The sequence below is a fragment of the Oncorhynchus keta genome, chromosome 9 (genome assembly GCF_023373465.1).
Source record: "Oncorhynchus keta strain PuntledgeMale-10-30-2019 chromosome 9, Oket_V2, whole genome shotgun sequence".
NCBI classification, from domain to species: domain Eukaryota; kingdom Metazoa; phylum Chordata; class Actinopteri; order Salmoniformes; family Salmonidae; genus Oncorhynchus; species Oncorhynchus keta.
In genome coordinates this window covers 22,832,658-22,849,073 of record NC_068429.1, presented here as the reverse complement: position 1 = coordinate 22,849,073, position 16,416 = coordinate 22,832,658, and the positions used below count along the sequence as shown (strand labels likewise).

The 16,416-nt window shown below is 44.8% G+C and overlaps 1 protein-coding gene across 13 annotated transcripts in view; it reads right to left on the bottom strand.

Annotated features, from left to right (window-relative positions):
- Positions 1 to 16,416, bottom strand: part of LOC118376650 (disabled homolog 2-interacting protein-like) — a 323,821-nt gene that overhangs the window by 271,612 nt on the left and 35,793 nt on the right. For 11 of the 13 annotated variants that reach the window (XM_052525473.1, XM_052525472.1, XM_052525474.1 and 8 more), the window contains exon 1: positions 15,494 to 16,006. The exons of 1 other annotated variant lie outside the window; for it this stretch is intronic. The gene's annotated coding sequence lies outside the window, so the exon portion shown is untranslated. Of the gene's footprint in view, positions 1 to 15,493; positions 16,008 to 16,416 lie in introns of those variants that run through there. One more of the 13 variants, XM_052525481.1, reaches the window with a different exon arrangement.

Below are 16,416 nucleotides of genomic sequence, written 5' to 3'. Positions count from 1 at the left end.
CGGATTCAAAGACCCACATGGAAACAAATTACAAACACCAAAGGCTCTGCAGCTAGCACAAGGTTCAGCTACAACAGGGCTAACACTGGGACCTACAGATACCACAGGGCTAACACTGGGACCTACAGATACCACAGGGCTAACACTGGGACCTACAGATACCACAGGGCTAACACTGGGACCTACAGATACCACAGGGCTAACACTGGGACCTACAGATACCACAGGGCTAACACTGGGGCCTACAGATACCACAGGGCTAACACTGGGACATACAGATACCACAGGGCTAACACTGGGACCTACAGATACCACAGGGCTAACACTGGGACCTACAGATATCACAGGGCTAACACTGGGACCTAGAGATACCACATGGCTAACACTGGGACCTACAGATACCACAAGGCTAACACAGGGTCTAGGTACCACAGGGCTAACACATGGTCTAGGTCACACAGGGCTAACAAAGGGTCTAGGTCACACAGGGGTAACACAGGGTCTAGGTACCACAGGGCTAACACAGGGTATAGGCACCACAGGTGACCACAGGGTCTAGATACCACAGGGCTAACGCAGGGTCTAGGTACCACAGGGCTAACACAGGGTCTAGGTCACACAGGGGTAACACATGGTCCAGGTACCACAGGGCTAACACAGGGTCTATGTACCACAGGGCTAACAAAGGGTCTAGGTCACACAGGGGTAACATAGGGTCTAGGTACCACAGGGCTAACACCGGGTCTAGGTACCACAGGGCTAACACAGGGTCTAGGTCACACAGGGCTAACAAAGGGTCTAGGTCACACAGGGCTAACACAGGGTCTAGGTTCCACAGGGCTAACACAGGGTCTAGGGACCGCAAGGCTAACAAAGGGTCTAGGTTCCACAACAGGGCTAACACAGAGTCTAGCTATCACAGGGGTAACACAGGGTCTAGGTACCACAGGTGACCACAGGGTCTAGGTACCACAGGCGACCACAGGGTCTAGGTACCACAGGGTCTAGGTACCACAGGGCGACCACAGGGTCTAGGTACCACAGGCAACCACAGGGTCTAGGTATCACAGAGTCTAGGTACCACAAGCTAACACAGGGTCTAGGTACCACAGGTGCCCACAGGGTCTAGGTACCACAGGGTCTAGGTACCATGGGGCGACCACAGGATTCTGCTGACAGTTCACAATAGGCCCCCAAGTCTTGTTTCTCAAACACCCTGTTGGAACTTTTTGCCAGTAAGAGCAACTGGGAAGTTGTTTTGTTATAATGGTGTGCTATAGGTGAGAGAAACACAGAAGGAGGGAGAAGGAGGCATAAAGAGGAGAGGGACAGACTGGTATAGGAAGAGCAGGGTAGATTGAAAGAAAACATAGCGAGAGAGAGAAAGAGAGAGATTCAAGGCAAGAGGGCAAAGTTGGTAAACACTGTCCATCTCACCAAACTACAGATGCTGTGTGTATATATATGTTATTAGCGATTCTCAACTGGTGGGTTGCGACCAGGAGGTCATGAATGGGTTGCGACCAGGAGGTTATGAATGGGTTGCGACCAGGAGGTTATGAATGGGTTGCGACCAGGAGGTTATGAATGGGTTACGACCAGGAGGTTATGAATGGGTTGCGACCAGGAGGTTATGAATGGGTTGCGACCAGGAGGTTATGAATGGGTTGCGACCAGGAGGTTATGAATGGGTTGCGACCAGGAGGTCATGAATGGGTTGCGACCAGGAGGTTATGAATGGGTTGCGACCAGGAGGTCATGAATGGGTTACGACCAGGAGGTTATGAATGGGTTGCGACCAGGAGGTTATGAATGGGTTACGACCAGGAGGTTATGAATGGGTTGCGACCAGGAGGTTATGAATGGGTTGCGGCTAGGAGGTTATGAATGGGTTACGACCAGGAGGTTATGAATGGGTTGCGACCAGGAGGTTATGAATGGGTTACGACCAGGAGGTTATGAATGGGTTGCGACCAGGAGGTTATGAATGGGTTGCGACCAGGAGGTTATGAATGGGTTACGACCAGGAGGTCATGAATGGGTTACGACCAGGAGGTTATGAATGGGTTACGACCAGGAGGTTATGAATGGGTTGCGGCTAGGAGGTTATGAATGGGTTGCGGCCAGGAGGTTATGAATGGGTTGCGGCCAGGAGGTTATGAATGGGTTGCGAGCAGGAGGTTATGAATGGGTTGCGACCAGGAGGTTATGAATGGGTTACGACCAGGAGGTTATGAATGGGTTACGACCAGGAGGTTATGAATGGGTTACGACCAGGAGGTTATGAATGGGTTACGACCAGGAGGTTATGAATGGGTTACGACCAGGAGGTCATGAATGGGTTACGACCAGGAGGTCATGAATGGGTTACGACCAGGAGGTCATGAATGGGTTACGACCAGGAGGTTATGAATGGGTTGCGACCAGGAGGTTATGAATGGGTTACGACCAGGAGGTTATGAATGGGTTACGACCAGGAGGTTATGAATGGGTTACGACCAGGAGGTTATGAATGGGTTACGACCAGGAGGTTATGAATGGGTTGCGACCAGGAGGTTATGAATGGGTTGCGACCAGGAGGTTATGAATGGGTTACGACCAGGAGGTTATGAATGGGTTGCGACCAGGAGGTTATGAATGGGTTACGACCAGGAGGTTATGAATGGGTTGCGACCAGGAGGTTATGAATGGGTTACGACCAGGAGGTTATGAATGGGTTACGACCAGGAGGTTATGAATGGGTTGCGGGTGTCTGAGGAGAAAATACAAATAAATACTCCAGTCTGAACTCAAACGACTTAATCCATTTAGAAAGTGTATAGAAATGATAATAAACTTAGATTTTTACATTAATTTAATCTCTGAACAATATTTCTTCAATCACGCACGGTATGTTCAGTATTTTCAATATAGAGCTACATTATTAGCAGTGCTATTTGGGTTGATGTTGTGGCCGCAAACCAGAGTTTATTAACTTTCTTTATCAGCAAAATGTAATTACTGACAATTAAAGAGGTGGGAATTTTGTTCCCTTGTCATATAATTGCTACATTTACTATCAATATAGCATGAAAAAAAAATCTATATTGTATTTTGGGGATTATTTTTCATGATGCGAAAATGAGGTCACAACTGACACAACCTGGTTGAATTTGGGTCCCGAGGCAAAACAAGTTGAGAACCAAAGTGTTAGATTGACCCACAGGGTGTTGTCAGCATAGATACTGTTCGTCTAGTCCAGCTGAGTCCAGCTGAGTCCAGCTACATCAAAGGGACAACAGAGAGGAGGATTAAAACATAAATGTCCCACATAAAGTACCTCTGAGCTGTTTACATCCCAACAAATGCTTACACAGGAAAATCTGTTCCAATAAATCCTGAGCAGATCACAGACATAACCCCCTACACACACATCCAATACACTGCAAACACACACATGCGAGCACAGAGGTACACACAGCCAGCAGACAGACAGACAGACAGACAGACAGACAGACAGACAGACAGACAGACAGACAGACAGACAGACAGACAGACAGACAGACACACACACACTTCCACACACATCCAATAGCCAATATCTGGGTCTGTTATCTCCTCTCTGGCCTTCTCATCTGAGTAATCCCGTTGTTATTTAATCTACTTTGTAGTGCCAAGCTAAATCCCTAGTCAAACAACCAGACATGGTAGAAGGATGTAAAAAGAGAGTGATAGTGGGAATGAAGGTGTGCTCGTGATTGTTTCAAAGCAAGGCATTGACTTCAAAACTTCAACGCTTGCCACCATTCAAATTGTACTCATATTTTCAGAACCAACTGCACTTGCTACGGTGCTGTCATTGCATTGCGGTTGAGTTGTGTTCATGTGCTGGGTCTGATCTGGGACCTGCTGGGTGTTACCCATGACGACCTGTTAGCTTTCAGAGGGCTGTTTAAGGAGAGAGAAAGGAGAAGGAGTAAACTAGAAGTTTAAAGGTAGGAAACATGTTATTACGGTAGTTTCGGTTTGAGTAGATAATTTAATTATGCTGCAGGCAGTGAGTTTCTCTGCTTTAATGTGCTCTCTTTTTGAAGGCTGTTTTATAACATGTTCTCTTTTTGAAGGCTGTTTTATAACATGTTCTCTTTTTGAAGGCTGTTTTATAACATGTTCTCTTTTTGAAGGCTGTTTTATAACATGTTCTCTTTTTGAAGGCTGTTTTATAACATGTTCTCTTTTTGAAGGCTGTTTTATAACATGTTCTCTTTTTGAAGGCTGTTTTATAACATGCTCTCTTTTTGAAGGCTGTTTTATAACATGTTCTCTTTTTGAAGGCTGTTTTATAACATGTTCTCTTTTTGAAGGCTGTTTTATAACATGTTCTCTTTTTGAAGGCTGTTTTATAACATGTTCTCTTTTTGAAGGCTGTTTTATAACATGTTCTCTTTTTGAAGGCTGTTTTATAACATGTTCTCTTTTTGAAGGCTGTTTTATAACATGTTCTCTTTTTGAAGGCTGTTTTATAACATGTTCTCTTTTTGAAGGCTGTTTTCTAACATGTTCTCTTTTTGAAGGCTGTTTTCTAACATGTTCTCTTTTTGAAGGCTGTTTTATAACATGTTCTCTTTTTGAAGGCTGTTTTCTAACATGTTCTCTTTTTGAAGGATGTTTTATAACATGTTCTCTTTTTAAAGGCTGTTTTATAACATGTTCTCTTTTTAAAGGCTATTTTCTGTGGAAAAATCAGGCGGGCGCTGTTGATTGTACAGAGAGAGATTCAAAGCCACCAAAGAACGAACGCCCCAATCAGTGAACACTATACTCACAAACCAGGGTAACTCAGAAAAGGGCTTCCCACACAAGACTTTATTGCTCTCTCATTTTCCTGTCTTTTTCTCACCATGCTCTGCTCGACTATGAGAAAAGGAAACAAACCTCATGCTAATCTAAAAAGTATGCATCACTCTGTGTGTGTGTGTGTGCGTTTAAGTAGGTTATCCGCGTCCTCTAGCTCTGGTATAATAGCGCTGTAGGTGGTCCGTCTCATCACATATAGAACACAACAGTGCTTTATCAGATGGTGGGACTAGGGTTACACACACACACACACACACACATGCACGCACACACACGCACGCACACATGCACGCACAAACACACACAACAAAAAGTAAGGGCATGGATCAGAAAACCAGTCAGTATCTGGTGTGACCAACATTTGCCTGATGCAGTGTGACACAGCTCCTTCGCATATAGTTGGTCAGGCTGTTGATTGTGGCCTGTGGAATGTTGTCCCACTCCTCTTTGATGGCCGTTCGAAGTTGCTGAACACGCTGTTGTACAAGTCGATCCAGAACATCCCAAACATGCTCAATGGGTGACATGTCTGGTGAGTATCCAGGCCATGGAAGAACTGGGACATTTTCAGCTTCCAGGAATTGTGCAGAGATCCTTGCGACATGAGGCTGTGCATTATCATCCTGTAACATGAGGTGAAGGGCGACGGATGAATCAGACAACAGTGGACCTCGGGATCTCGTCACGGTATCTCTGTGTATTCAAATTGTCACCTATAAAATGCAATGGTGCTCATTGTCTGTAGTTTATGCCTGCCCATACCATAACCCCATCACCACCATGTGGCACTCTGGTCATAACACTTACATCAGCAAACCACTCGCCAACACAACGCCATACACGTTGGCTGCGGTTGTCTGAGGCCAGTTGGACGTCCTGCCAAATTCTAATAAACAACGTTGGAGGCGGCTTATGTTAGAGAAATTACTTTTAAATTCTCTGGCAACAGCTCTATTAGACATTCCTGCAGTCAGCATGCCAATTGCCACTCCTTCAGAACTTGAGACATCTGTGGCATGTTGTGTAACAAAACTGCACATTTTAGAGTGGCCTTTTATTGTCCCCAGCACAAGGTGCACCTGTCAGGTGAATGGATTATCTTGGCAAAGGGGAAATGCTGACTAACAGGGATGTAAACACATTTGTGCACAAAATGTGAGAGGAAGAAGCTTTTTCTGCGTATGGAACATTTCTGGGATCTTTTTTTCCAGCTCATGAAACATGGACCAACACTTTACATGTTGCATTTAGATTGTTGTTCAGTTTAGTTCGACCAGAGATGAAATCCCCTTTGACATCAGATGAAGTGACTGACAATATGAGTTAGGATGAAAGTGCAGAGTAACTTCTGAACAGTAACTTCCAGTACCGTCACTGATCCACAAGATGCTACTCTAATACACCCAAGCAACAACCAGCACGGAGTCTGGTATAAATATGAATCGTGTGCTTGTTTGTGATGTGTGTCTGAGAGAGATGAGGGGCTGGTGTAGTTCCTCTAGCTAGTGGGATATGAGACCTAGAAGCAAGTTTTCAATAGAACCAACCAATAGATGAATTATTGAAGCAAACTGAAAGAGTTCCGCTCTGATTAATATTTTACAACCAGAGACAGAGCGAGAGAGATAGAGAGACAGCAACACACACACGCACACACACACACACACACACACACACACACACACACACACACACACACACACACACACACACACACACACACACACACACACACACACACACACACACACACACACACACACACACACACACACACACACACACACACACACACACACACACACACAAACAAGGGGAAGAATGCCCTCATTAGGCAATCAGTAAACTTCCAGTGTGTGTGTGTGTGGGGAGGTGTAAGTACCTGTGTGTGTGTGTGTGTTTGTACTTGTGTGTGTGAGTTACATAGTTTCATCCATTGTGATGCTAAATACACAGTTAACACTCCCCTATGACCTTCTCCCTACCCTAGCCTATCCTCCTTACAGCTCTGATCCAGTCTCCACCTACTATTTCACTACACACTATATCATGTACCCTAGTTTCAGTCACAACATACACTACAGTCTAGTCTAGGGCTGGCTTCAATAAACCCTCAGATAAGGTCAACCACTACAGCAAAGTATGTATCATATGGTCATTATAGTCACAGAAATGAATATGAGTACAGAACATGTTGTGGTTTTTATTTTTTTGTCCTATTCAAGTCCGTTTGTAAGGACATTGGATACTGAAACTGTGGCATAGCTGACCTCATTGAGAGAATGTTGTGGGAGTGAATATCTTTTTCCAACAGACTTATACATGTCCACAGCTTCATGGTTGTGCTCCATGTCATCAGTGATGACTTTCCTTGAAAACGTTCTGCATAGTGAGTGTAGTTTCCTGAAGTAAAAAGACAGTGGCTCATGACATATTTATGAAACATCTACAGGAAGACAATGGAAACACTTAAATAAATGAGGGATACAAAGTATATTGAAAGCAGATACTTCCACATAGGTGGTGTTCCTGAGTTAATGAACAGCCCATCATGCTTAGGGTCATGTGTAACATTTCTGGGCAGGCCATTCATTTGGCCATTATTTTGGCTACCATGGCTATGCCCCCATAGTATGACAATGCCCCCATCCACAGGGCATGAGTGGTCACTGAATGGTTTGATGGCATGAAAATGATGTAAACCATATGCCATGGCCGTCTCAGTTACCAGATTTCAACCCAATTAAACACTTATGGGAGATTCTAGAGCTGCACCTGAGACAGTGTTTTCTGCCACCATCAGGACACAGACACCAAATGATGGAATTACTCGTGGAAGAAGGGTGTCGCATCCCTCCAATAGAGTTCCAGACACTTGTAGAATCTATGCCAATGCCCATTGAAGCTGAATATTCCAAACAGCTGTCCAAACAACGCCATGGAAACCCAGCTTACCCTCGAGGCTTGTTAACTGCAATTTCGCATGGTCAATTATGGCCTCTCTTATACACTGTAATTTCAGACATTACTGACTGCATTGGCCAATGTGTGTATTACATTACTGAGTTATCAAGACTTCCGCCGAAGTTGGTCCCTCTCCTTGTTCGGGCGGTGTTCGGCGGTCGACGTCAACGACCTTCTAGCCATCACTGATCCATTTTTCATTTTCCATTGGTTTTGTCTTGTCTTCCTTCACACCTGGTTCCAATCCCATCAATTACATGTTGTGTATTTAACCCTCTGTTTCCCCTCATGTTTTGTCAGAGATTGTTTTATTGTATGTTTGTGCAAGTCATGTACCGGTGTGCGACGGGTTTTGTACCCACTTATGTTATTTTTGTATATTTTGATTTTTGGAGTTGTATGAGCACTTATTTAACGACTCTGTTTATACCGAGTTCGTTTTCCTGCGTCTGACTTCCCTGCCACCGACACGCATCCATTACATGAGTGTACTTGGCAGTGTGTGTATTTCATTAGTGAGTGTACTGGCCAGTGTGTGTTCCATTACTGAGTGTACTGGCCAGTGTGTGTTCCATTAGTGAGTGTACTGGCCAGTGTGTATTCCATTAGTGAGTGTACTGGCCAGTGTGTGTTCCATTAGTGAGTGTACTGGCCAGTGTGTATTCCATTAGTGAGTGTACTGGCCAGTGTGTATTCCATTAGTGAGTGTACTGGCCAATGTGTGTTCCATTACTGAGTGTACTTGGCAGTGTGTGTATTCCATTAGTGAGTGTACTGGCCAGTGTGTGTTCCATTACTGAGTGTACTTGGCAGTGTGTGTATTCCATTAGTGAGTGTACTGGCCAGTGTGTGTTCCATTACTGAGTGTACTTGGCAGTGTGTGTTCCATTACTGAGTGTACTTGGCAGTGTGTGTTCCATTAGTGAGTGTACTGGCCAGTGTGTGTTCCATTACTGAGTGAATTTGGCAGTGTGTGTTCCATTACTGAGTGAACTTGGCAGTGTGTGTTCCATTACTGAGTGAACTTGGCAGTGTGTGTTCCATTACTGAGTGTACTTGGCAGTGTGTGTTCCATTAGTGAGTGTACTGGCCAGTGTGTGTATTCCATTAGTGAGTGTACTTGGCAGTGTGTGTCCCATTACTGAGTGTACTTGGCAGTGTGTGTACCATTACTGAGTGTACTTGGCAATGTGTGTATTCCATTACTGAGTGTACTTGGCAGTGTGTGTGTTCCATTACTGAGTGTACTTGGCAGTGTGTGTATTCCATTAGTGAGTGTACTGGCCAGTGTGTGTCCCATTACTGAGTGTACTTGGCAGTGTGTGTATTCCATTACTGAGTGTACTTGGTAGTGTGTGTGTTCCATTACTGAGTGTACTTGGTAGTGTGTGTGTTCCATTACTGAGTGTACTTGGTAGTGTGTGTGTTCCATAACTGAGTGTACTTGGCAGTGTGTGTGTTCCATAACTGAGTGTACTTGGTAGTGTGTGTGTTCCATTACTGAGTGTACTTGGCAGTGTGTGTGTTCCATTACTGAGTGTACTTGGCAGTGTGTGTATTCCATTAGTGAGTGTACTGGCCAGTGTGTGTCCCATTACTGAGTGTACTTGGCAGTGTGTGTACTCCATTACTGAGTGTACTTGGCAGTGTGTTCCATTACTAAGTTTACTTGGCAGTGTGTGTGTTCCATTACTGAGAGTACTTGGCAGTGTGTGTGTTCCATTACTGAGTGTACTTGGCAGTGTGTGTTCCATTACTGAGTGTACTTGGTAGTGTGTGTGTTCCATAACTGAGTGTACTTGGCAGTGTGTGTGTTCCATTACTGAGTGTACTTGGCAGTGTGTGTGTTCCATTACTAAGTGTACTTCGTAGTGTGAGTGTGTATTCCTGTGTACACCTAAGAATACACACACAACTGCAGTGTGTCTAGACTTCCCAGTCCAAAATAACAACTATCCTTCTGTGTCCGGCTCTAAATCTCCTACCCTGAATAGCCGCATGTACAGACATGCACACACACATGCACCAGCACACACACACCAGCACACACACACCAGCACTCACACACACACACACACACACACACACACACACACACACACACACACACACACACACACACACACACACACACACACACACACACACACACACACACACACACACACACACACACACACACACACACACACACACACACACACACACAGAGACCTGTGTAAGAATCAGGGCCCTAAATAACACTACCCCTATTTCCTGCTCCTGGTCTCTGCCCCCTAACCTCCCTCTACAGCTCACAGACTGTCTACAGCCACATAGAGACAACTAGTTCTGCTACACATCAAGGACAGTTAGCCTTGTCAACACAACTAGTTCTGCTAGACATCAAGGACAGTTAGCTCAGTCCACACAACTAGTTCTGCTAGACATCAAGGACGGTTAGCTCAGTCAACACAACTAGTTCTGCTAGACATCAAGGACAATTAACTCAGTCCACACAACTAGTTCTGCTAGACATCAAGGACAGTTAGCTCAGTCCACATAACTAGTTCTGCTAGACATCAAGGACAGTTAACTCAGTCAACACAACTAGTTCTGCTAGACATCAAGGACAGTTAGTCTTGTCAACAGCTCTTTTCCTGTTGGAGATAAATAAAGGTTTCGCAGCACAGTTCCCATCACACCATTCAGAGAAACATAGTAAATACACACAAAACAAGAATAGGTGTCAGACTATTACAAAGAACAGGCAATGCCATGCTTGCCAAGCTATGAAAGGAAAATCCACCCAGTTAGTTTAACACTCAGTTTCAGCCCTCTCTTCCTGTGACTAGTGACCTATGACTTATACACAGGAACAGGACCTGGCTCAATCTATTCACCACTACAGTTTATCACAAGCCCTACGAAGGTGAGACAAGGACCGAGAGTGCCTATTAAATCTGGTTGTGTGAATTGGAACATCTAAAATTGTGTGTGTGTGTGTGTGTCTGACATTGTTTGACGTGTATTCATCTATAGGTATGTGTGTGTGTGTGTCTCCATGTGCCTTTTCCTGTTTTTCCACCTAGGAGAGTAGAACAATCCCAGACCGGCCCTGGCACAGGAGAAGAGTTTAAGGGTTTATGTGTGTGTGTGTGTGTGGGGGGGTGGGTGTTCCACAGTGAGGCAAGGTCAAAGAGACAAACAAATGTCACACACAGCTTGATGCATCTGGCACAACAACACCGGTGCATTCCTTACCGTCTTCACACTCACACACACAGACACACACAACTACAACACTTAGCATGCTTGTGTGATGACTAACCGTGCCTGAGACCTGAAGATTTGCATTATCTCACCAAGATAATGCTAGACAGTCTGTGGTAGCACCCCACAGCACCTAAACACAATAAATAGCTTAACTTTCACCCTGGAGGAACACTACTAGACCAGTACACTGGACCATAACAAACAGGCCAATACACACATGACCAGACACAGTAGCCATGACACCTGCCCCTTCACACAGCTCAGGAGTTCATAGCCTTAAAACAGTTAGGTAAAACAGAGAGAAAATAAATCTGTTGATACGCAGACTTCATTAGAGCTCCCTGCTGCCTAATGAAGCAGAAGGGTATGAAAATAGCTAATTGATTATTTTTAATGAAGAGCGCAGACTCTCAAACTCCTTGTGTAAACATGGACACACACACATATACACACACAGAACCAGACACACACAAACATTGCACGAAGCACCCTTTTACACACACGCAGATGCATGCACACACACATTCTTCTCTATAGAGGAAGAAACCATACATATATCACTCTCCTCTCTGTTCCACGGTGGTTTACGACCAGCAGTAATTACACCTTTTGTTGGGGGGGGGCAATGGAAGCCTGTCTACGAAACTCAATTCATTATTAAGTAGAACAGAAAACCAGAAGGACTCTGGACCTCGTAGGGTAAGACTGGAATACCCCTGCTCTAGGTAAAATTCAACATGTTTGACTCGTGGATAACAAACTCTCTCCATATTCAGATATAAATGTAATCTATAATTTATCATTCATCACACAATGTCCTCCTGAACATGTACTTTCAAGACAAAGCATTGTAAAGCGTGGAGCAAGAGTCTGTTACAAGAGAGACTGTTTCACAATGGTGCAGCTGGCTGCAGTACACCTGACATGTCTCTACACATGCACGTCAAGTCAGAGACGCTGCAAGGAAGTTTGGGTAAAGGAGGAAGTAAAAAAGGCCACTTCATTCACTACGTTAAATACAGTAAGATCTATGTTTCGGTACAGTAAAACATCTGATGTGTAATCCATTACATGGTGTTGATAATCTTGGCTAGTAATGGTAAATGGTCATGATATGGAGGTAAGACAGACCATAAAACATGGGTTGGCAGACAAGTTCAACCCCCAGATTGCTTATGAACACATTGAAATGAATCAGAGGGAGGGAGAGAAGAGGGGGATAAAGGGAAAGTGGAATGAAAGAAGGAAAATATAGGAGCGCTATGTGGCTATCACTCCTCTCCTTGGACAAACACTGATGCAGGGTATCAAACAAGTCAATCGTGGTGCTGTCAGACCACTTAAGAGTTCAAATCAAACTTTATTGGCCGCATAAAAATGTTTAGCAGATGTTATTGAAAGTGTAGCGCAATGCTTGTGGATTAGCAAAATGTTTGTTAAGCATCCCCTGGTTAAGCATCCGCTGGTGCCTCTAAATCCAATAGGGTCTGGGTCCAACAGATACCTTCTCATGCCACAGACACTGTGAAACATATGAGATGAGACAGGATGTCGAATTATGCCAGAGAAGATGGTGCGTTACCGCCACCAACCACAGGGGTGGTGAAATTACATTTAGAAGTAGAAGCTAGGTACTAGCTGGTGTGTACTAGCTAGCTAGCGTGTTCTAGCTAGTGTGTACTAGCTAGCTAGCTAGCGTAAACTAGCTAGTGTGTGTGTGTGTGTGTACTAGCTAGCTAGTGTGTAATAGCTAGCTAGCCTAGCTAGTGTGTTCTAGCCAGCTGCACAGGCAACAGTGGTTAACATAACGCCATGGACTAAAGCTAGTGCGCCGAATGGTATACATGTAGCACACATGATGCCCTGGAACAAAGCTATGGACTCACACGATACACAGGCCCAAAACATCCATAGGTTGCACACGCACATACAATTTGAGATGCCAAAATACCATCTGAGACTCACGCACATGTGCTTTGAGGTTTGCAGACCACGCCGCATCAGCCCACATAATCTGCAGCTTGACGCTTCTCTCTAAATCAGCTATGGCACCGTAGCAAGGACAGACAGGTTGTTGAGACTAGAAAGCCATCTGTGACTGCAGTTAGCAGTTTTTATATATTTTTGGTCAAACTGCAAAAATGTAGTTAATAAACCAAGATGACTCTAGTATAATTCTCTGTTGGTCCTGCTTACAGGCTGCAGCAGACTGAGTGTTTCTCCGGAGGATATAATGTATCAGACCATATCTCCCAAGGTTCTGTGTTCTGGTGTTCCACCTCACTAGGAGTAACACCAGATCTATAGCAGGTGTTACTGTACAGTCCCATTCCCTCCACTGATTCCTGTCAGCTCGGGAACGCCGTTCTGTTATTCCATATTTCCCGCTTGGTAGTCCGGTAAATCCCTCTCCTCCAGCTGGCCAGCCGCTCCAAGGCGACTTCCTTCGCTGGCCCAGCCCAAACTATTAATAGAACAACAATGACTGACCAACGACCCGGCCCTGGCCAGCGCCAGCCGAGAGACAGAGTCTGAGAACATATCACCACGACAACTAGACTAGGGCCGCTAAAATCCATGCCACATGATACGGTATAAATGCTTGAAAAGTCCTCACATGGTATACAGTGCATTCAGAAAGTATTCAGACCCCCTGACTTTATCCACATTTTGTTACGTTACAGCCTTTTTCTAAAATGGATAATGTTCCTCCTCAATCTACACACAATACCCCATAATGGCAAAGTGAAAACAGGTTTTTGAATTTTTTGCAAATGTATAAAAAATATTAAACAGAAATACCTTATTTAAAAAGTATTCAGACCCTTTGCTTTGAGACTCGAAATTGACCTCAGGTGCATCCTGTTTCCATTGATCACCCTTGAGATGTTTCTACAACTTGATTGGAGTCCATCTGTGGTAAATTCAATTGATTGGACGGAAGCCACTCGTCACATCTGGAGGAAACCTGGCATCATCCCTACGGTGAAGCATGGTGGTTGCAGCATCATGTTGTCTGGATGTTTTTCAGCGGCACGTATGGGAGATTAATCAGGATCGAGGGAAAGATGAACGGAGAAAAGTACAGAGAGAGATCCTTGATGAAAACCTGCTCCAGAGCGCTCAGGACCTAGGACTGGGGTGAATGTTCACCTTCCAACAGTACAACGACCCTAAGCACATAGCCAACACAACACCAGAGTGGCTTCGGGACAAGTCTCTGAATGTCCTTGAGTGGCCCAGACAGAGCCTGGACTTGAACAGGATCCAACACCTCTGGATAACCCTGAAAATAGCTGAGCAGCGACACTCCACATCCAACCTGACAGAGCTTGAGAGAATCTGCAGAGAAGAATGGGAGAAACTCCCCAAATACAGGTGTGCCAAGCTTGTAGCGTCATACCAAAGAAGTTTTGAGGCTGTAATCGGTGGAAAAGGTGCTTCAACAAAGTACTGAGTAAAGGGTCTTCATTTCTATGTAAATGTGATATTTCTGTTTTTTTTTTTTTTTTTACATATATTTGCAAAAATAAAAAATAAGCTGTTTTTGCTTTGTCATTATGGGGTATTGTGTGTAGATTGATAAAACAAAATATTTAATACATTTTAGAATAAGGCTGTAACGTAACAAAATGTGGAAAATTCAAGTTGTCTGACTACTTTTTGAATGCACTGTAAACAGCCTCTAGTTGTAGGTGCTCGGCAGAAGACGCTGTAATCATGCAGGCTTGATAAAATGTGGGGACAAGACTGCTAAAATAGTTAACTACTGCCCTCTCCTCTTCTCAGTCCTCACTGCACTGTGTTGTGACTCCACACTCCAGATTATAAATAAATCTAACATGTATACAGCTGGCCCTGCAAGTAGAGAACAGTCTTGAACCACACAGAGCTCCCCAGAACAACACACCAGAGAGAAAGAGCAACATTAATCAGAGAACTGCAGGCTCGAGACAGAATGTAGAAACACAAAGTAGACCAGAAAGAGAGAGACAGAAAGCTGGGCTAGATTTTCCACTAGCAGTTAGATGTTTCACTGCTCCTGTTTTGTCCCACTACGAGAACTGAGAGTTGAGAAACACATGTAACAGACCATCATTTGTCTGTTAGTCTTTTCCTCCCTCTCTTTTATCATTCTTTCTTTTCTTACAGAGGGGCCGGTCTGTAGTGAGGGGTCTCTCTCTCCCACTCTACTCTGACAGACGAGGGTAGCTCTGTTCTCTCTGGCACGTGAAACACTTCCCTCCACACCTCCCTCTCTCTCTCCTTCCCTCCCTCCTACCCCCCACTCAACAAAGCCAGCATTCCCACAGAAACCCCCTCAAACTCTGGAGTGAAAAACGACCCCTGTTTTACCATCCTTTCCACCCTCGCTCCTTCCCTCTCTCACAGAGGAACATAAGCAGAAAAGAAAGGGAACAAGCACAGAGGTTCTTACCTCAGACAAGCTCCCGCTAGGAAAAGACAGGGAATATCATCCTCAACGCACCGCACGGAAAGCAATCAGCAACAAGTAGTAACAACGAACGACTTCCCCTCCTTTCTCCCTCTCGTTCTCTGTTTCTCCCTCTGCTCCGTTCTGCAGTAGTAGGCTGCAGTAGCTGCAGGGGTCTGAGGGAGCGTGTGTGTGTGTCACCGTGTGAGAGAGTATGTGTGTGTGTGTGTGAGAGCGTGTTTGTGTGTAGCGCGGTGGACTCCAGTAAGGGCATCGGAGTCCAGTAGGGGTCCAGTATTGACTCTGAGCGCTGAGTTTAGGTCCTCCCCCTTCTCAGGCTCACAGCAAAGAAAACAGCCACCAGAACAGAGGGGAGAAGATCTCTCTTTCTCTCAAACACTTTTCTTTCCCTCCCTCCTTCCCTCTTGCTTGTTTTCCACTTTCAGTCCATGGAACTAGCTGCTTTTGTCACTCTTTTTCTCTCCTTCTTTCTCATACACACTGTCACCCTCTCCCTCACAAACACTTTCCCCCTGCGTGGGTGAGTGTGTATAGAGGGAATGCAGTTGTGCTCCAGCGCCCTGGGCTCAAAGGGGGCGGGACCTAGACCTCAGAGAGCAAAATTCCTTCCTGAGAATGTTCCAATCAGAGTAAGAGTTGTGGTAGACCAGAACAGAACTGCAGGGCTGAGGCCAGGACTCTCTCTCCACCAAACTACAGCTACAAGAGTTGTGCTACTTTCAGTCTCACATATACTGGGTTTTCCAATGATAATACTGTAAGCCACAAAGCTACAATATTCCATATAAGTCTATTATAAAGAGCCAACACTGTAATTGCATTGGCTGTTCCATACATGGAGATGATGAGAACTTAAATCTGTATAACTGGAATCCTCTCTCACTACTCTAAAGGAAAACAACCAC